General features: G+C 43.7%; 1 long non-coding RNA gene across 3 annotated transcripts in view; it reads left to right on the top strand.

The window, feature by feature from the left end:
* LOC138848534 (uncharacterized) overlaps positions 1-20,884 on the top strand; it is a 79,013-nt gene extending 58,129 nt beyond the window's left edge. For 2 of the 3 annotated variants that reach the window (XR_016230129.1, XR_016230130.1), the window contains one exon: positions 20,554-20,884. This is a non-coding gene — a long non-coding RNA (uncharacterized LOC138848534). Of the gene's footprint in view, positions 1-499; positions 943-20,553 lie in introns of those variants that run through there. The other variant, XR_011386403.2, reaches the window with a different exon arrangement.
* The last annotated feature ends 1,031 nt before the right edge of the window (positions 20,885-21,915 follow it).

The raw sequence follows: 21,915 nt of genomic DNA, 5'->3' as shown, positions 1-21,915 counted from the left end.
TATACTGTCTCCAGAATTAATCCAAGGTATAAATGCTATGAGGTAAGGCATTTAGTCCCTTAATCTTGCTCCTAGAAGATACTTAGCAATGTTAGTTCAGTATCCAGTTCCCTTCTTTGTTTCTATGCTTGAGGAATTAAAAGATGGTGTAAAATGATTTGAGAAGAACTATAAACATCAATAAAACACAAATAAAAATTGTATTATCAAATCTGCATGTTAAACTCTACCCTCTACACCTCTGCTAAAAGGTATATTGCTTTCATAATCATTTGAAAGAAGTTTCCAGGAACAATGCAACCAGTAAGATGTTTCTGGAAGAAGGCAGAGCTTATGAAGGAGCCAGGATTTGGGATCAGTTAGCAGAAGTGAGTGCCACGCTTTAAGATTTGATTCAGGAAAGAACACCAACTGATCATTGAGATTTTGGGGTGGGAAGGAAAAGAAGAGGGGATGTGAACAGAGTGAATGCCCCCTGCTGGCCAGTATTTCTCCATCCATTCCACACTGAAGCCCTTGGGGATCGCCCTCCAGTCTCTAGAAATGCATGGCCTGGACTCCATTTCCCAGAGTCACCAGGTGCCCTGACGTATTCTGCGTTCCGAATGCCTGTGCGTGTGGACGTGGGAGTACCTGTGCCAGCATTTGCGCATGACGGTACCTGCCCTCTGGTGCAGAGTTGAGAACAGAGGAAGTTCATTCAAGGATCAGAGTCAGCCTGAGAGGCCACACTGCTCCTTCTCCCACATTCACTGCCGCTCTTGCTCTGCACACAATCCCAGGAAGTCTGCGGAGACACCCTGAGCCGCCACCCGCTGCTTCTGTGCCTCTTCAGCTGCCGCCTGTGGGTCCCACATGCCGGGGACTTTTTCTGCTCCACACTCTCCGCTTTGCTCCCTGAGTGTCCTGAAGCAGGGGGATGTGCTCCCAGGACTTTCCATGGCAAGTATGGAGAACAGGAAGGGGCATCTATGCGTGTGTGGAAGAGGGGTGGGGCGAGAGGGCGGCTGGTGGCTCTGCCACGTGGCTCACTTGCTTCTCAGTGATCTGGTGGCTTCCCAGGGCATGGTCAGGGCTGGGACCTTGGCTCTCCTGTCTCCCACTGCCACTGCCCAGCCTCCTAGTGCAGGCCGGCCCACGTGTTACCTTGCTCAAATTTTCCTTAATGTGCTTTATGTGGTGGTTACAAAACAGAGAGCACCGGTCAGGACAACTGCACAAGCGGGGCAGGTGAGAGGGCGGGGAAGGAAGGCCATGAAGCTCCCAGTTCGCTCTATTTAAATAAGCCTGGCTCCCACGGAATGCCTTCTGGCTGCTGCTTCTGTGGGGAGGGGTTCAGTGGCCTTCAGAGGAGTGCGGGAGGCAGCAGGGGTGGGAAGGAGGGCAGAATAGGAGCTGCTCCGTGGCCCCCACTCTGCACCTCATCGGGCCATTGGATTCCCCATGGACACATCTGGCAGCGGTGGCCCTGCTGCTGAGCTTTTCGCCAGAGGGAACAGTGTGAAGGGTGAGCAATAACTTTGCGGGTTGATCCTTCTTCCGTGTTTAGTTAGCAGACTTTTCAATCTGGAGTTTGAGGCCACAGAATCTTAGCTGATGATTTAATTGTTTGCTTTTCAATTTCTGTCGTCAGCTCTTCTTCCTTCTCCTGTTAGGAAGGATGTCAACTGCTATTGCCTGTCATGGAGAGTGAGTGAACTGTGCGAGTCAACAACTGGAGCTATTTTAGTCTGGATTTGCATGAAGTGGAGAACTATAAACACAAATACAGAAAATCAGTCACCCAGTGCTCCACCAGGCTGATTATCTTACAGTCCATACTTTTTTTTAAAAAAAGATTTATTTATTTATCTGAAAGTCAGAGATACAGAGGGGCAGAGGCAGAGAGAGAGGGAGAGGTCTTCCATCTGCTGGTTCATTCCCCAAATGCCTGCAATGGCCAGAGCTGGGCTGACCTGAAGCCAGGAGCCAGGAGCCAGGAGCCAGGAGCTTCTTCTGGGTCTCCCACTGGGTATAGGGCCCAAGGACCTAGGCCATCATCTACTGCTTTCCCAGGTCATAGCAGAGAGCTAGATTGGAAGTGGGGTAGCTGGGACTTAGAAAAAATTCCCCCCTCCCTTTCAAAACAATCTACCTGGCATGGCCCATATGGGATGTGGGCACTGAAGGGGGCAGCTTTACTCACTCTGCCACAGTGCTGGACCCCACACTGAATTAATGAAGAAGTCCAGTTACTTGTCTTATTTTGGGTTCTGTGTTTAACCCGTGACATGTTTTTACATAGGACGATATTAGTTCTACATTTTCATAAAGACTGGTCTGTGGAAGCATCTATACAAGTTGTTAATGGGAGGAGGGGTCAAAAAGAAGAGGGGAAAGAAAAAAAGTTCACCTCTCCCCCCACAGAGATGTAGAGTAGATGTGACCTTGAAAACTATTGCTGAGTGAATTTCTGTGTAATGCAGTTTTCACATGAATAACTGAGTGATTCCAGTGTCCTGATAGAATGTCATTGTCACCAGATTACCAGTTTATGAAACTCATTTAGCATAATGAGGCCATCTAGGAAGTAAACACAGAAAGTGATTTCTGGATAGAGGGTGTTAGGGTGACAGCATTTCTCCTCTCAGCCCCAGTGTGTTGTTTGTGACCTTTTCCCCAGTGCCCTCCCTATCACAGTGCTTGTGAGTGGACCAGCATTTTTGTGTTTCTGGTGGGAAGAGCTGCTTCACACCCATGAAACAACTGTAAGACCACTTTCTGAGCAACCATGTTGTTTGCCTGTTAATATGACTTGGAAAAAGCTGAGAACAGGATGCTTAGACTCATCAGGCTAACTGGCTGCCTTGGCACATCCTTCCCCTCATGGCTATAGGTTTCTGGCAAGTTTTATAAAATGTGTAAGAGAGGAATATTTTGTATGAGATGCATAAGCTGGTAACGAAGTAACACCTGGACAGTAGGGACTCCATTTTGGAGCACCTGAGACTCCATCTTGAGAAAGCACCCACCCCCCCAGCCATGAGACTCTGGTCTGAAACTATGATCTAAAGCACTGTGCATTTGTGTCCCTTCCTCCTTCTTTCCTTCAATGCTGGAGCAGCCTTAACAGAGTTAAACTGGGTAGCACTGGTCATTTTGGCTTTGGGTGCTTGGAAAGCAAGAGGAATTGTTTTTTCTGCAGAAAGGGATTGAGGAGGCACTAGACAAAGTCAGCAGTAGCTTTCTTGGCTCCATCGTATGTCAAATTGAGTCAGAATATTTGTGGTCAGTTTTCTTTTTTTAAATTTTTTAAAACTTTTTTAAATAGAAAGGCAGAATGAGAGAGGGGCTTTTTTATTCTTCTTAATTTTAATCTTTTTTCTATTCTTTTTTTTTTTAAGATTTTGTATTTATTTGAGAGGTAGAGTTATAGGCAGAGAGAGAGATAGAGAGAAAGGTTTTCCATCTGCTGGTTCACTCCCCAGTTGGCTGCAATGGCCAGAGCTTTGCTGATCTGAAGCCAGGGGCCAGGAGCTTCTTCTGGGTCTCCCACATGGGTGCATGGGCCCGAGGACTTGGGCTATCTTCTACTACTTTTCCAGGCCCATATGTGATGCCAGCACAGAAGGTGGAGGATTAACCTACTGTGCCACAGCGCCGACCCCTCTTTTTTCTATTCTAAGAGATCTTCATCTTCTGGTTCACTCCCTAATAGCCACAACAGCCTCTGCTGTGCTAGACTGAGGCCAGGAGCCAGGAGCCAGATCTCCTACTTGGGTGTAGGGGCTCAAGTACTTGATCCCAGACCATTGGCAGGGAGCTGGATGGGAAATGGAGCCACCAGGACTGGTACCTATATGGGATGCCAGTGTTGCAAGGGATGTTTTCAACTAGCTGCACCATTAGTGTGGACCCCTTTCTAAAACTTTTTAAAAGAAATTTATTTATTTGATAGGCAGAGTTAGGGGAAAAGAGAAACATACACACACACACACACACACACACACACAGATACCAATCTTCATCCACTGGTTCACATCCTCAGTGGCTACAACAGCCAGCGCTGGACTGGATCAAAGCAGGAGCCAGGAGATTCAACCATGTCTCCCATGAAGAAGCAGGGACACAAGCACTTGGGCTATCCTCTGATACTTTCTCAGGCATCTTACCAGGGAACTGGATTAGAAGTAGGGTAGCTGGGACATGAACCACAGCCCATGTGGGATGTCAGTGTCACAGGCAGTGGCTTTACATATTATGCCTCAATACTGGCCCCATGTATGCTGGAAACATATTTAAGGGTTATTAGAAGGCCAGTTGATTTCCATCAAATGCCATTCAGGCCTGTCCTACAGAACCATTTTGAAATAAGTAACATTTCTCATATGATTGAATGTCAGTCTACAAGACTGCTTCCAAAGGGAGAGAGCTTCAGCGGCAAAGGGGGCAGTGATGTAGAAAGAGAGTAGGAGTGAAGGAGGAGGGAGGAGGTGGAGGTCAGTAGAGAGGTTGGGAAGTACTCAAAAGCAAAAAGTAATAGGACGCAGGTCATTTGTGCAGATTGCCAAAATTAACCATGTATATTATAGCTTTTTAAAATTCAGAGTTTATTTCTGACATAATTTCTGATATAGTTAACTCTCATTTCTGTTTTTCATATGATAATGTTTATAAGCAGTAGAGAATGGGTGTAATTAAATGCAAAAGCATACTCCTATATAAGAAATTTGTATTAGATGCCAGCACCACAGGCAGTATTATTTCTTATGAAATTATTCCCATGTTTCCTGATTAACATTCTCTGTTGGTTGAAGAGGATGGCAGGTTGGGAGACCAGGGAAAGAGTGAGCACTTGTTTTCTGTTCAGTTGGGCTGAGCTGCAGGGAAACTATCAGGGAAGTTTGTGAGCAGGAAAAGTGAGGTTGGAGGGTAAGAGAAAGCAGTGTAGAAGGTAAGAAGAGAGGAAATAATTGCAGAACATATTCACAAATTAGTTTGGCAAAAGCCAAGTGTGATCAGAGACCTAAAAAGAGGGAAAGAAAAGTTGAAGACAGAGAGCAGAAGAAATGGGAAATCGGAAGAATAGGACGGAATTTTGACTCTGATCACACACACTTTTGGAAGGTGTGGGGAAACAGGCCCTTGCACTCATATTGGCAGGAGAATAACACAGTACTCTCTTTGGAGGATAATTTAGCAGATCAAAGTTCTTTAAATGTTAATGTCCTTTGCTAGGATTCAACTGCAAATTTATCTTATATATATTTGGTCAAATATGTAAAGAGCAAGTCAGGTCTTTGTAGTATTGTTCAAGATGGGAATAAAACAGAAGCAACCTAAATGTATATTGACAGAGAATTGGTAAAATGCATTATGGTATATCTGTACAGTCAAATACTAAATATGTAATAGGTCTGAAAAATGATGTAGGGACAGAGTACTTATGTAAAACAAGGTACAGAAAAAATGCCCCTTTGTAAAAAAAGGACACATGCATATGTATCTCTTTATAAAGTGGTATTTACTCATTGTCATTTCATTCAGAAGGCAGAGAGACAGACAAGGAGAGCTCTTCCATCTCTCCCTGTGAATCTGCTGATTTGCTCCCCAAGTGGCTGCAATGGCTGGGGCTGAGCCAGGCCAAATCCAAGAGCCAGGGGCCAGGGGCCAGGGGCCAGGAGCCAAGAGCTTCAACCAGGTCATCTTTCACTGCTTTCCCAGGCACATAAACAGGGATTTGGATCAGAAGTGGAGCAGCTGGGACAGAAACTAGTTCCCATAAGTGATGCCAGCATTAAAGGTGGTGGTTTAACCCATTTATGCCACAATGCTAGCCCTCTGCACATATATCTTTATGAAGGCACATCAAAAAGTTCATGAGAAATGGAATTAAAGATGACATTATTTTGGTGCAAAACTTGTAATTCATTAACTTCTTTTCCTAATACACACTACACAAATGGTTTTGAAACTTTCTTGTATGCATGGACTTTGGAATTAGTTACAAGGGCCGACATTGTGGTGCAGCAGGTAAAGCTGTCACCTGCTGTGCCCATTGGGCACTTGTTTAAGTCCCAGCTGCTCCACTTCTGATCCAGCTCTCTGCTACGGCCTGGCAAAGCAGTGGAAGATGACCCAAGTCCGTGGGCCCCTGTGCCCTTATGGGAGACCTGAAGAAGCTCCTGGCTTTGGATCTGCTCAGCTCCAGCCATTGTGGCCATCTGGGGAGTGAACCAACAGATGGAAGACCTCGCTTTCACTCTCACTCTCTCTGTCTCTGCCTCTCTGTATCTCTGATTTTCAAATAAATAAAAATAAAAATTTAAAAAGAAATTAATTACAGCAAATTAGACTTAATCATTTGATTACATTTTCATGATACTTTAAAGTACTCTTGTATATATGCATATAGAAATCTCAGAAGATAATATAAGAAATAGTTAGGAGTAGTTTGTTCTGGAAAATATGACTAGTATAGAATGAAGGGAGTCATGCTTTCATTTTATACTCTTCCGCAGTCTTTAATAGCTAATATGTGTATTGTTACTGAAGATGTACTTTTAAAGGTAGATAGAGAGAGAGGGAGAAGTTGAGGGAGAGAGAGAGAGAGAGCTTCCATCTACTGTTTTCTTCCAGAAATGGCTTCAATATCTAGGGTGGACTAGGATAAAGCCAGAGACCAGGAACCCCATCTGGGTCTCCCACATAGGTGATAGGGATCAATGTGGTGGAATGAGAAGGTGAGAAGGTCATGCCAAGATGGCCACTGGCAACAGAAACTGCCTGGCAACAGGCCGTGATTAGGTGGCTTCAGAAACCACATGACAACAGAGCCTGACTGACAACAGGCTGTGATTGGATGGTTTCAGAAACTGCCTGGCAACAGGCCTTGATTGGTTAGGGCATAGACCGCCCCTTGACTGGATTGGCTGCCTTACTATATAAGCAGCTGTAGCAACTGCTTGCCTCAGGCCTGCTTTCACCCAACTCCTGGGGTCTGTGTGGTGACTCTACACCTCTTTCCCCCACCACGCTCTTCCTCTCAGAAACAAATCCACAGCAACAGGGATCTAGGCACTTGGGTCACTGTCTATCCTTCCAGGTGCATTACCAGGAAACTGGATTATCAGGGAGCTGGAACAGAAGAGCAGGCAGGACTCATATCAGGCTTTCTGTTATGGGATACTGGTATTCTAAGCAACAGCTCAACCTGCAGAATCACAATGCCACCCCCAAGTATTATTTTTATAATTAAAATGTCTAGATTTTGATTTTAAAATGATAATTTGTGGTTACTAAGACAGAAAAAGTATATTATGCAATAACAGAAATTGAAAATGAAATAGAGTTTAGTTAATGATATGTCAATATCAGGGCCAGTGTTGTGGCACTATGGGTTAAGCCACCTCTACATGCAAGCAATCCCACCTGTGTGTTGGTTGCAGTCTCAGCTGCTCCACTTCCAATCCAGCTCTCTGCTCATGATGTGGAAAAACTAAGGTAGATAGATAGTTCATGAGCTGAAAGCCATACCTCCTCCACCCCCATGTAATCCTATCACCCACATGTCAAGCAGACTATGTAAACACTGCCCTTTTGGAAGCTCATAAGAAGCTTGGTGAAGGGGAATGCATGCTTTCTCTCTCTCCCCTCGTGGACACAGAAGAGCCTGGTATGGAAGTCTGTCTTTCCCCTTCCTGCCACACTCTGCTTTAATAAAGACTATTTGTTCCTATGAATTCTTCTCACTATAAATAAGCCTCATCATGCTGCATGTTGTATTTGTGCCTGAACTTAGAATTCTTCTTTAAGTAAAAGGCAAGAGCATGAAATTGAAGTTTGAGCCTAAGCTAGCCCACAACACTAATGCACCTGGGAAAGTAGCCCAAGTGCTTGTGTCTCTGCCATCCGTGTGGGAACTCAGATGGAGTTCCGGATTCTTGGCTTTGGCTTATGATGGGACAAGGACATAAGCTTCAGTCATTTTAGGTTCTTGTTACCCCTGCCTTCTTTCAAGAGACCAGTCCAGTCTCACATCCTACATTGTTCCCACCTCACCCACTACATTCTTCTCCAGGTTTAGAAGCCCTTGAAAAACTTGAAAAACCTGTATGGAGAAGCTCATCTCCACCTGCTATTCTCCACCTCTACCCTAACCCACCTAAGATATAATAAGGCCCAGGCTACTGGGGTCTGGGACTTCAGCCACATGTTTGGTCTTTGTGCACACTGGCAGCTGGTCAACTTCTGCAAGTTCATTTTCTTTGAATAAATTCAGTCTGACTGTGAGTTCGTATCATCTCCTTACATGTGGTGTGCCATGTGAGGGGGGAGTGAGGGAATGGCAACTAGCCTCAATCAGCCACTCCCGTATCTTTTTGGTAAGAGCTGTGCATTTCAACTTTTCTCCAGACTTTCTTCTCCTTTCTGAACTCTTTTCCCTTTTTACTGTCTCTGCCCCCCCACCTTCTCTTTCCCACCATGTCCTTTTCCCTTCTGACTCAGATGGCCCTGAGAGATGCTCTCCAGATCATTTTCTCATCTGCTTGCACTTTCTCATTTCTCAATGCATTCACAGAGCCTTTGCCAGATCTCATCACTGCAGGCCACAGCGAACCTAATTCTCAACCCACTGGATTGGTAAGAGAGGTCTCTGCCACCTCAAGCACATTGGGGCGATGCTCATGAGGCTTCTTCCTCCCTTTAGGGCCTGGGGTATTAGGTTGGGCCATTTCACACCCCCTCTTAGGGCCTGGCATGTTTAGTCAGTTTCCTTCTCTTGGGGGAAATGCTTGTCTGTAACAGCTCAAAACTGGGACACTGGTCTGAGCTTGGGGATTCTCGTGGTCTCCTCTTAGAGAACTCAGAACTTAAGTTCTCAGTTGGGGTGACTCTTTCCTGAGAGACACCCTGTGAAAGGACCTTCTTCCCTCAGGCTGTATTTTGCTTAATTCATGGGTTCTAAATCTCAATTCCCCTCTAGCCTGCCTCTTTTTTTTTTTTTTTTAGATTTTATTTATTTTATTTCAGAGTTTTAATTACAGACAGTGAGAGGGAGAGACAGAGAGAAAGGTCCTCCTTCCATTGGTACACTCCCCAAATGGCCACAATGTCTGGAGTTGCACCAATCTGAAGCCAGAAGCCAGGAACCTCTTCCCGGTCTCCCACGTGGGTGCAGGGGCCCAAGGACTCGGACCATCTCCTACTGCTTTCCCAGGCCATAGCAGAGAGCTGGACTGGAAGTGGAGCAGCCGGGACTAGAACTGGCACTCATATGGGATGCCGGCACCACAGGCGAAGGATTAACCTACTGCACCATAGCACGGGCCCTTCTAGCCTGCCTCTTAAAGACTTTTGGAAGAAGAGCTTGAATGGGGAGATAAAGCAGAGGTGATTAATCTACCTCTGCACTAAAATTTGGCCTCAACATAAGTTGGACAATGATTCTAAAATGGGCAGAATTTGGCATCTTCATCTCAAAGTTCTCTAAGATTTTAGTAACTTTGCACAGAGAAATGGCAAGTTGTCAGAGGTCCCCTGATCCAAGCCTTTTTCCTCCTTTGGATCAACTTTGCTCACTCCAAGTTCTCATAGAAGAAGAAGGCCTGAGGCCTCCCCTTCAATCTGTCACTTCCCCCCTCCACCTGAGAAGCCAGCATCTCAGGAACAAGTATTCCACTCACTCCTCCCCACCCTATCTCACAGCCTCCTCCTCTTCCCTTCACCAAGGGCAGCAGGGGCAGTTGCTACCCCTCCACCATCTTCTCCCCTGTATTCTCTTTATCCTGCTCTCCCCAAGGGAGAAAAACTTCCCTGTAAGCCCTCTCTGCCCCTCCCTACTCCCACCCCTGAGATCCTGACCCATTCTTAGGGCCTGGCATGTTTAGTCAGTTTCCTGCTCTTGGGGGAAATGCTTATCTGTAACAGCTTAAAACTGGGACACCAGTCTGAGCTTGGGGATTTTCATGGTCTCCTCTTAGAGAACTCAGAACTTAGGTTCTCGGTGGGTGCCTCTTTCCTGAGGGACACCCTTGAAAGGACCTTCTTCCCTCAGGCCGTATTTTGCTTAATTCATGAGTTCTAAATTTCAATTCCCCTCTAGCCTGCCTTTTTTTTTTTTTTTTTCCAGGATTTTATTTATTGGCCAGCACCATGGCTCACTTGGCTAAGCCTCTGCCTGCAGCAGGTTCTAGTCCCCGGGTTCTAGTCCCTGATGGGGCATTTGTTCTGTCCCAGTTGCTCCTCTTCCAGTCCAGCTCTCTGCTGTGGCCCGGGAAGGCAGTGGAGGATGGCCCAAGTGCTTGGGCCCTGCAACTGCATGGGAGTCCAGGACAAAGCACCTGGCTCCTGGCTTCAGATTGACATGGTTCAGCCAAAGCAGCCATTTAGGGGGTGAACCAATGGAAGGAAGACCTTTCTCTCTGTCTCTCTTGCTGTCTAACTCTGCCTCTCAAAAAAGAAAAAGAAGATTTTATTTATTTTATTTGAGAGTATTGGGCATTGCCTAAAATCTCCATCACAATATGGTGCCTGGTGGATGTTTGAGGGGTGTGTTTGTGGCTGCTGCCATTAAGCTACGTATGATCATCAGACCACCGGCAGGGATGATAGGTCTGCTTTAGTTCCAGACACGTGGACAGTGCATGATCTCTATACTTTGCTTAAGGTGCCCCTGTGCGTGGTCCACCCATGCCTGCATGACCTTTTCACTGATTGGCTCCCCTACTGTGCATGTCTTTTGTAAGCTTTATAAGCCTGCACACTTCCTCAATAAAGTGGTTCCTGCTTTGACAGAACTCATGGGTGCTTGTGGTGTGTTCACCTGTTGACCTTACCCTTCCCATTCGCCTTTTTGGGGAGGGCTTGTGCTGCCCCTGCTGGTCAGGGGCTAGCATCAGGCTTGAGACCCCAACATGAGAGTTATAATTACAGACAGAGAGAGGGAGAGACAGAGAAAGGTCTTCCTTCCATTGGTTCACTCCCCAAATGGCTGCAATGGCCGGAGCTCTGATGATCAGAAGCCAGAAGCCAGGAACCTCTTTCCGGTCTCCCACATGGATTCAGGGACCCAAGGACTTGGGCCATCTTCTGCTCCTTTCTCAGGCCATAGCAGAGAGCTGGACTGGAAGTGGAGCAGCCAGGACATGAACCAGCACCCACATGGGATACTGGCACTGCAGGTGGAGGCTTTATTCCCTATGCCACAGCAGTGGCCCATAAAGACTTCTTTAACTAGCTACTTCCTATCCTTCTATGAGACCTAAAATGCTAAAACCTAACACAGTGCAGCCACATCTCGCACTGCTACTCTATATCACATCTAGATTCTCTCTCACATGAAGACAAAAATCTCTGTTCCAGCCATCTCCAGTAATATATTTGGCAGTGTTAGCAAAGAAATCTCAAGAACTGTGGCAAGTCCTGAGCAACTTCACTTGAAAGAATGCCCCATGCCTAGCCTTCTTCTATCTTTTCACCTGCCTTGTCTAGTGGCAGCCAAAATCTCTTCGCTAATATTTCATGGAGACAAAGTCTTGCCTGTTATTTTAACCTGGCCACCTTGGAATTTCTCATGACCTCCACCAAGAGGGCCACCAAGTCCTTTGTAAAGTTCTGGTAGGAATTTCAGGAATTCCACACCCATGAAGCCCTCTACCCAGCAATATTCCACACAAGGAGTGGAAAGGAAATAAAGGGCCCCTCCCATGGAAACATTACCCTGGGAGATAGCTCTCCTAACCTATGTGGAATAATGCTCAAACCAACTGGCTAACTGGGTTCATTACTATTTCCAGGCATAGCTCTCTCTCCACACTAGCACTTCATTCTGTCACCTATTAGATTGTCCTCATTGAGAATCTCTTCAACAAGAAGGTGCCCATCTGCTCTGATGAACGCCCTCCTTCATTAAATCTAATGTGATGTTGAACAATCACTAGTGAGTAACTCGTCTGTGGCACCCTGGCCACTGGGCACAGTCAACCTTGGAGTCATGGAGTTGCCTGAAGATGTAGTTGTTTCAGACAGTTTCAAGTAGCTGATGGTTGACCAGACATTATTAGCCCAAGGTGTTTTCTGGATAAAAAACTAGGCTCAAATTCAGTTTAAAATCTAAAAAGATATCTTTGGTAAATAACGGTCTCATGCATGAAATTTTGGTTCAGCTGTAAAATTCAACTGGATATTGGGTTTGAAGGAATTTCTGTCTTGAATATAGGAAGATTATTTAAAGAATAATTTTATTTATTTGAAAGAGTTACAGAGAGAGGTACAGCCAGAGAGAGAGATTGCCCATTCCACTGGTTTACTCCCCAAATGACCGCAGTGGCCAGAGCTGATCTGATCTGATCCAAAGCCAGGAACCAGGAGCTGTTTACAGGTCTCCATGGGTGCAGGGGCCCAAGGATGTGGGCCATCTTCTACTGCTTTCCCAGACCATGGCAGAGAGCTAGATCAGAAGTGGAGCAGGCAGGACTTGAACCATTGCCCATATGGGATGCTGGTGCCACAGGCTGGGACTGTAACCCACTGCACCACAGTGCTGGCCCTATTTTGTAATCTCTGATTTACAGTCTATAAAGTAATTTAAATTTGTTAACAAATATATTTTTACAAATGATCATATATGGAAAACTATTCAAGACTGCTTGAGATTAAGGTTGAGATTTGCTATATTCTTTTATTTAGAAAATCTTTAATTTGGAGATTTTTAAAAGATCAATTCAAAATGTAACTCAAGGAAATCAGCAGAACTATTTGGTGATAGTCTTAATTGCTAATTCTGAAATAGATTAAAAGCATCTCCTTTTAATAGTTTTTTGTTTAATTGATGACTCTGTCAGTTTTCTACCAACTCCGGTAAGCTCTCTTTTCTTCTCTATTTCTCTGTTAAAATTGCTTCAAATTATGAGATGATTCTGTGTGCTAACTCATTTAAGGTTTTACTTTTCCATTTTAGAGAAAGACCAAAGAGATCAATTGTTTAAAAACACCTGAGTCTTTATTAATAAGAGTTGTGGTTTGATTATATGCTCATTTTAAAGCATTTGAGGGATCACTTTTGAACAATGATCAAGTCTGGCCTATATTACATTAAGATGTTAAGGGATCCTATTTCTACCAGACATTTTAAGCCTTCTTGGCATCTTTGCAGGCATTCAAAAAATAAAGTTCCAAATTCTTTTTTTTTTTTTTTTTTTTTTTTTTTTTTTTTTTTTTTTGACAGGCAGAGTGGACAGTGAGAGAGAGAGACAGGTGAGAAAGGTCTTCCTTTGCCGTTGGTTCACCCTCCAATGGCCGCCGTGGCCGGCGCACTGCGGCCGGCGCACCGCGCTGATCCGATGGCAGGAGCCAGGAGCCAGGTGCTTTTCCTGGTCTCCCATAGGGTGCAGGGCCCAAGCACCTGGGCCATCCTCCACTGCACTCCCTGGCCACAGCAGAGGGCTGGCCTGGAAGAGGGGCAACCGGGACAGAATCCGGCGCCCCGACCGGGACTAGAACCCGGTGTGCCGGCGCCGCTAGGCGGAGGATTAGCCTAGTGAGCCGCGGCGCCGGCCCAAATTCTTTTGACTTTGATATTTCCAGTTGGGTCCCTGGAAATGTTAAAGGATATTTCTTTCATCTTGTAGAGACATCAACTAATTAGGCTAATTGGGTTATATTAAAGGTAGTGTAAAGATGTGAAATGGTACTAAATGTTATGATGATATAAAATGCTATCAATACAAATGTCCAAATGCTACAAAAGTCCTATCATCTTGTTGTGTTGCTATCAGTCATGATAGTCATCTTAATGAAAAGGTCCTAGAGGCCTAAAAGAGATAAATGTTTTATAAAATCTTGCAGATGCTTTCGAAAATACTGTCTGGAGTAGGCAATCACCTCTTATTTTTAGTTAATGAGTTTTTAAATTTAACCATTTACAATTTTACCTATTTAAAGTCTTTCATCATTCACATTTTGTACTAAAAATCAGATTTACTGCTCATGGAAATTGAAACATTGTTGGCTCTATGTTTAAAATGTGTCCTCTTCAAGATTCTGAAAGACTTTTTGCACAGTAAACATTTGAAACCTTCCTTTTCAAACCAAACTAAGGGAGAGAGGGTCTTAATAATTACTTCAAAATGCATGACAGTTTAGATAACATGGTCTTAATGTTTGATCTTACCTAGAGGGACATACCTTTCCTTATGGGCATAATCTTATCTTTCTTTTTTTATTTTTATTTATTCTAAAGGTTTATTTTTATTTTATTTATCTGAAAGAATTACAAAGAGAGAGAAGTCTCCCATCTGCTGGTTCACTCTGCAAATGGCCACATGAGCAGAACTATTCCAAAGTCAAGAGCCAGGAGCTTCTTCCTAGTTCTCCCACATGGATCAAGGGGCCCCAGGAGTTGTGCCATCCTCTGCTGCTTTCCCAGGTGCATTAGCAGGGAGCTGGATCAAAAGTGAAGCATCTGGGACTTGAACTGGCATCCATATGGTGAGCCAGCACTGCATGCTGGGGCTTTAACCTGCTGTGCCACAGTACCAGCCCTGGAAAACACTGTGATAACATGCCTGTGACCACAGATTTCTAGCTCTGGCCACCAAGGATTAGGGATGGGATTGAGCACCCCCTTGGCTGACCTTCCCAAAGGCTGCCTCCGTAGTCCACTTTAACAGAGACTAGGAGGAAGAGGAGTTATTTAGGCAGAAGAACCAATGTAAGGATAGATGGCAGGCCAATTAATGGCTGCCTTACATAGGAGTCTTCCACCAAGGAGACCCAACAAAGCCAGTCTACCTCAAATGGCACTGACTGGCAATATGAGCAATCTGGGCATTGGGCAAGCAGCAGTCATGCTAGAAGATGGCTCCTGAAGGGGCCTGGTAACTCTACCAAGAGTGACACTAGTGGAAATGGAACTTCCCTGGAGGTTGAAGGACTCCTGGGTCAGAGCTGCAGACCCTGTTGGCCCTCCCTAAACTGAAAAAGCCCTTCATTCTTCCCAACTTCCAAAGTAACCAGCATGGTTGAAGGGATGACCTAGGATCAGTAACATTGCAGGCAGAGCTCTAAATGTCTTTTAGAGATGTAACCTATTAAAACTAATCTATTCAGGCCAGCTCTGCTCCCAGGCCAGGTGGGTAATGGAAGTCAACAGGGTGTCTTCCCTAAGGAGGTTCCCACCTCATTTATGATGTCACTTCCAGTACCCCATGTGAAGAGATAGATAGGTCTGGGCCTCACTTATACCTGGCCTGGCCTTAACATCAACCTGGTAATTATCAAGTCCTTCTTGTCAGTTTCCTTTTATCTCTCAATGGGAAAACTCCCTCTTGGTTTGTATAGCACCTTTCTTAGACACTCTAATACTGTTTTGTTTTCTGTGCATCTAATTTGCTTGTTAGATTCATTTACTCCAGACTTAAGCAGAGAAATTCTAGATGGTCATGCACATGAAACCTTGAATGGAGATAGTTTCCGTGAGCTGGCACTGCAACCCCCTTGAGAGGCCAGCTTCTGCTGGAACGCTGTCTTGATCACAGGTCCCTACTTCACCCCTACTCAGCTGGAAGAAAGCAGAACAGTCTTTGCCTTAACCCCTGACAGCAGCCAGGGTTCCATAAAGAGAGGGAGGAAATGAGGGGCCCCAGGACTAGAAGCAGGCCAGACTAACTACCCAACAGTTCCTTGACAGCACATACACACTAAACAAAACAGGAACACTCAGGTGTACATCTGTCTTCACATTAACTGGGCAGGACTCTTTTGCTCTCCTATATCCCTCTTTGTTCTCATTTTGCCCATCTTTCCCACCATGGGCAATGTTTCTAATTTCTCCTTTTATCCTCATAATCATAATGCTTCCATTATTACTATGTAGAATTAACATATTTCAAAAGTCTTTAGAGGAGCACATGACTACTATATCCCCAGCAATTATGCAGGAAAAATGCAAGACTGCTCTTCTTCAATCAATCCAATCCAGAGTATATGTCAATGGTTCATATAAGCAAGAAGTAGCCAGAAAGAAACTGGCACCCCATGTCCTTATCTATACTCAGAGTTGGGACTGATGGAACAAAGACATAAGCCTCAGTCATTTCAGGTTCTTGTTACCCCTTCTGTTTCCTTCCTTCCTTCCTTCCTTCCTTCCTTCCTTCCTTCCTTCCTTCCTTCCTTCCTTCCTTCTTCCCTTCCTCCCTCCCTCCCTTCCTTCCATTCATTCATTCATTTGATTCTTCTGTTTCCTTCCTTCCTTCCTTTGTTCCTTTCAAGATTTATTTTTAATTTGAAAGAGTTACACAGAGAGAGAAGGAGAGGCAGAGAGAGAGAGAAAGAGGTCTTCCATTTGCTGCTTCACTCCTCAAATGTCTGCAATGGCCAGAGCTGAGCTGATCTGAAGCCAGGAGCCAGGAGTTTCCTTTGGGTTTCCCCATCGGTACAGGGGCCCAAGGACCTGGGCCATCTTCTACTGCTTTCTCAGGCCATAGCAGAGAACTGGATCAGAAGTGGAGCAGCTGAGTCTCAAACCAGTGCCCATATGGGGTGCTGGCACTGCAGGTGGTGGCTTGACTCGCTATGCCACAGTGCCAGCCCCTATATTTTATAAGAAGGTATTTCAAAAGGTTCATGGGCAATACACATTATCATCTAATTTTATAACCATGAAATTTTGAGTGCTTTTATATAAAGCATTGTTAAAGAACTAAAAATCATTAGGATTATAGAATGTATGTATATTAATTCCACAGAAGAGAAAAATCTACCCAACCTGGACCTCCATATCTGTTCAAGCTGATGTACTAAGACTTTTAAATTGGTATAATGATTGAAAATGTTAGAGATTCCCAAAACAAATGTACCTATTTTTAATCTATTTGATTGTAAGTAAAATATGCAACTTATTTTTTTATTATTTTTAAAATAAAATTGAGGTCCAGCACTGTGAAAATAGTGGGTAAAGCCAGTGACTATGGTGCTGGTATCCCATATGATCACCGGTTCATATCCCAGATGGTACAAGTATTTGGGTTCCTGCACCACCTATGTGGGCAGACCAGAAGGAGCTCCTGGCTTCTGGATTTGGTTCAGCCCAGCCCTGGCCATTGTGGCCATTTGGGATGTGAACCAACAAATGGAACCAACATCTCTCTCTTTCTCTCTCTCTCTCTCTCTCCCTCTCTTTCTCTATATTTTTCTATATCTCTATCTCTATTGCTATCTCTATAATTCTTTCAAATAAATTTTCAAAATCTATAAAAATGGGTATAAATATTTTCAACTATTTCCTACAATACAGAAGAATAAAGGACCTTTGAAGAAACATTAAAGAATTCATTTTAACATTGGATAAAATCATCTATTTTTTCTCTTTTTAAAGATACATTGTACTCATTTGAAAGGCAGATTTGCAAGGATGGAGAAACAGTCGAAGAGACTTTCCATCTGCTGCTTCACTCCCCAGATGGCTGCAATGGCCAGAGCTGGGTAAAACCAAAGCCAGGAGAAAGAAGCTTCATCCTGGTCTTCCATGTAGATGGCAGGGACCCAATCATGTGGGTCATTTCAGCTGCTTTCCCAGGCCATTGGCTGGGAGCTGGATAGGAAGTGGAGCATCAGGACCTGAACAGGTGCTGACAAAGGATGCCAGCCAGCATTTCAGATAGGACATAACCTCCTCAGCCACATTGATGAGCTCCTAAAATCACCTATATCTAAAGAGTTGATTTTTATTTATATTGTTTTTATAAAAGACTTATTTGTTTATTTGAAAGTCAAAGTTACAGAGAAGAGGGAAAGACAGAGAGATCTTCCATCATATGGTTCATTCCCCAAATGGCTACAAAGACAGGGATTGGGTTAGGTCAAAGCCAGGAGCTTCTTCCAGGCCTGCCACATGGATGAAGGAGCCCAAGCACTTGGCCAATTCTCTGACGTTTCCCCAGGCCATCATCAAGGAGCTGGATGAGAAGTGTAGCAGCCAGAACTTGAACTGGCACCCATATAGGATTTTATTCTTACAAATGGTGGCTTAAATGCTAGCCTCTCCTTATATTCTTTATGTAATTACTTTTAAAAGTCTCTTTCTAAATAAACAAAAGATATCTCTATTATTTACCAAGGTTATTGTGCAATTTATTAACTGTCTCTATTTATAAGTCAAGCTAACACCAGAATTTGTTAGAAGACCTAAATGGGGGGCAGTGCTATGACGCAACAGGCTAAAGCCCTAGCCTGCAGCACTGGCATCCCTTATGGGCACCAGTTCAAGTCTTGGCTGCTCCTCTTCTGATCCAGCTCTCTGCTATGGCCTGGGAAAGCAGTGGAAGATGACCCAGGTCCTTGGGCCCCTAACCTACATGGGACACCTGAAAGAAGCTCCTGGCTCCTGGCTTGGATCAGTTCAGCTCTGGCCATTGCAGTCATTGGGGAGAGAACCAGTGGAATGGAAGACATCTCTCTCTCTCTCTTGCTCTGGCTCTGGCTCTGGCTCTACCTCTCTCTGTAACTCTGTCGTCAAGTAAGTAAAGCGTATCTTTAAAAAAAGAAACTTAAATGAGTCCTACCCCTTGGGCATAAACTCAGCTAAATCTACAGTGTCTGTCATCTGTCCATAGTAAAACTCAAGTCTGGTACATATCTCTCTTCATGTAGACATTACTGTGTCCTTTAAGAATCAAGAACAGGGGCCAGCATTTGGTGCAGATTAAGCAGCTGCTCACAATGCTGGCATCCCAGATGAACTCAGGTTCAAGTGCCAGTTCTGATCCAGTTCACTACTAATGTGCCTAGGAAAGCAGCAGAACATTGCTGAAGTACTTGGGCACTTCCCACCTATATGGAAGAACTGTTGGAGTTCCATCCTCCTGGTTTTTGCCTGGCCTAATCCCAGCAATGGTAGTCATTTGGGGAGTGAACCAGCAGGTGGAAGATCTCTCTCTCTCTCTCCTTTCCTATCTCACCCTCTCCCTCCTCTGTAAGTCTGACTTTCAGATAAGTAAATAAATAAATCCTTTTAAAAAAAGAAATGAAGAAAGCAGAATAGATTCAAGAAAATAAATATTTTAATAGAGTCCAGAACAGACTATAAATGTGCTACTACTCTACATTTGTCACTGTGATGTGCTGAATAAAAAATAATGTATATTATCACGTACTTATTTGGATGATTGATTACTGGTAATTAGTATTTAGTTTTAAAGAAAAAATTTCAAGTGACAATATTCATCAATAGGAAAAAGTTGAAACAAAGCACTCTCTCTTTTTTTTTTTTTTTTTTTTTTTACAGGTAGAGTGGACAGTGAGAGAGAGAGACAGAGAGAGAAAGGTCTTCCTTTTCTATTGGTTCAACCCCCAATGGCCACTGCGCCCGCAACCGGGACAGAATCTGGCGCTCCATCCAGGCAACAACCCAGTGTGCTGGCGCCGCAGGTGGAGGATTAGCCTATTGAGCCATGGCGCCAGCCAAAGCACTATCTTAATCTCACAAAGTCATGTGGATAGGAGAAGGCATATCTGATTTTTTCTAATCAGCCTTCCTAAAATTTACAAATATTTTTCTGGTAACAGTGAATTTGGCTCATCATAAAAAGTTCTTTGAAGGCACTTATTAAACTTGTTCCTCTTTGAAAAAGTAAATTTTACTGTGTGATACTGCAAGAGGTAAATTTTTGATTTATAGGAAACTTGAAAACCAATTATGCTTAGTCTCTAATTTCTGATTTACTTATAGAACAGAAATTACACAGATAAATGTTACTTTGTCTAATTTTTTAAAATATTTACTTATTTATTTGATAAGCAATCACAGATAGACAAGGGGAAAGACTGAGAGAGAGGTCTTCCATTTGCTAGTTCACTCCCCAAATGGACACAATGGCCAGAGCTGGACCAACTCAAAGCCAGGAGCTTCTTCACACATGGGTGCAGGGGTCCAAGCACTTGCACCATCTTCCACTGCTTTCCCAGGTCATTAGCACAGAGCTGGATTGGAAGTGGAGCAGCTGAGACATGAACCAGCACCTGTATGGGATACCAGTGCCACAGGCAGAGGCTTAATGATTATGGCACAGCACCAGCCGCCACTTTACCTAAATTTATGGTAAACCCATGAGTTGCACCACAATGCTATTTTCTTTCTCCTTTCCTTCTTTCCTTCCTTCCTTCCTTCCTTCCCTCCCTCCCTCCTTCCTTCCTTCCCTCCTTCCTTCCTTCCTTTCTTATTTTTCTGTGTCATGAATCTTGCATATTGCATCCAAGGACATGGACCAGGGAGAGAGGCTTATGATTACTGTGTGTAAGGACTCTGCTCTTGGGGATCAAAGCATCTGGCAAGGAAACTCTCCTAGATTAAGTTCTCAAGTGCCTCTCTCAATAACAAGCAAGAGAAGGTGTGCTAACTGGAGAGCATCTTTGGTTTAATTAATTTTGGGAGGCCTGAGTGTTGCTGGGGTCCTCATTGAGCTATAATAATGGGTCATGAATCAGTTGAATGTGACTATTCACCACTAGAGGGCTCTGTAGGGTTGATTCAATTTTTACAATCATTGACTTCTGATTCCCCACTGTTGTCTCCAGCTGCTCTTCTGGGGAAGAAAATCTGCTCCACTTGCAGGATACTTAAGTCCAGCATTGGAGGAAGCATAATTGAAAGAGCCCACAGCTGAGATCATGGCACAAAGACACTTGCTTCCATGGGAGAATGACTAAGAATACTGTCTTGGTTGGGATTGGCAAAAGTCATCATGAAGAGGATCAGGGACCTCTGCATCTCCAAGTGTATTTCTACCTCCCAGCTGTGAACCCAGAATAGGGCATCCATTGATTAAACAATGATTCCATACTTCCATGTGGTGCTTCTCTGCTTAACATTGCCTGCTGAATTCTTGTTCCCATATATTTTTACCCAGCATAATTAATTTTCTCACTTCTGCCTGACAATACTCAACAATTTACACACTGTGCTCTACATTTGCACACACTGCCAGCCCTTTCACTTGATGTGCATTATAAACCTGATAAATTGCCCTAATGATTTTTATTACTCCATCATTGTAAAAATGCCAGTATCATGTTCTTTAATAAGTTTGGCATAATACTGAAAGTTGGATGTTTGCCATTGAAGACACTGTATTTTTGCTCACTGGTATTACTTAGATTAGGAGTAGTGATGTCCTCTGGTTATACCTTCAATTTGAACTAAATTCTAAAACATGAATAAAATTGCTGATAATGGAGATGAAGTTAAAGAGATAGAAGACAAAATTGGGCACGCTGATGGTGTGAGTGAGCTGTTTATGGGTGACCTATTTCTTATATAAAACCTGCTGTTGCGGGTTTGCCAAGTTATGTACCACTCAATAACCTTCTTCACGTATCTTTAAAAATTCTGTCCCAAATCTCGTCCCTTAATTTCACTTTCACAGTTACAGAAAATGAAATTTTGAACAAAGCTGCTGATTATGGATTTCAATTATTTGCAGAAAATCTGTCTTGCTAATGTGTGAGTCAGTGATGCTAAAAGATTCCTCTTATCTTTCCCAGCAAGAATCTTTCATTGCCCACACTGCTGCTTGTGCTGTAGAAACTTAGAGTGCTGAAGGTGTAGTCCAAAATGGAGGCTGTCATGATGAAATTATTTTAATATGCATTTTAAATAATCACTGTATTTTTGTGTTGCTATTGACTAACTCACAGTATCATGTTATCCTTTGTTCAGCTGAGCTATATTGCAATCTTCTTTATGGACATGATCATGACTTTTTACCCAGAGATTAGCATTCATTACATATCTCATCTGAATTAGGCAAGTATCAAGGAATGAGGTTGTGTTGGTAAATAATTTAGTTATACTGTGTGTTCTGTGGAATTTAAAGTTTAAAAGAGATAATTTATCATAACCACCTCAAAGGTCCTTTGGTACATCTTTCTGAATCACTT

The sequence above is a fragment of the Oryctolagus cuniculus genome, chromosome 2 (assembly GCF_051225735.1).
Source record: "Oryctolagus cuniculus isolate XC-2025 breed Fujian yellow rabbit chromosome 2, ASM5122573v1, whole genome shotgun sequence".
In the NCBI taxonomy this organism is placed as follows: Eukaryota; Metazoa; Chordata; class Mammalia; order Lagomorpha; family Leporidae; genus Oryctolagus; species Oryctolagus cuniculus.
The sequence above is the reverse complement of the archived record's forward strand: the minus strand, read 5'-3'. Positions and strand labels throughout refer to the sequence as shown.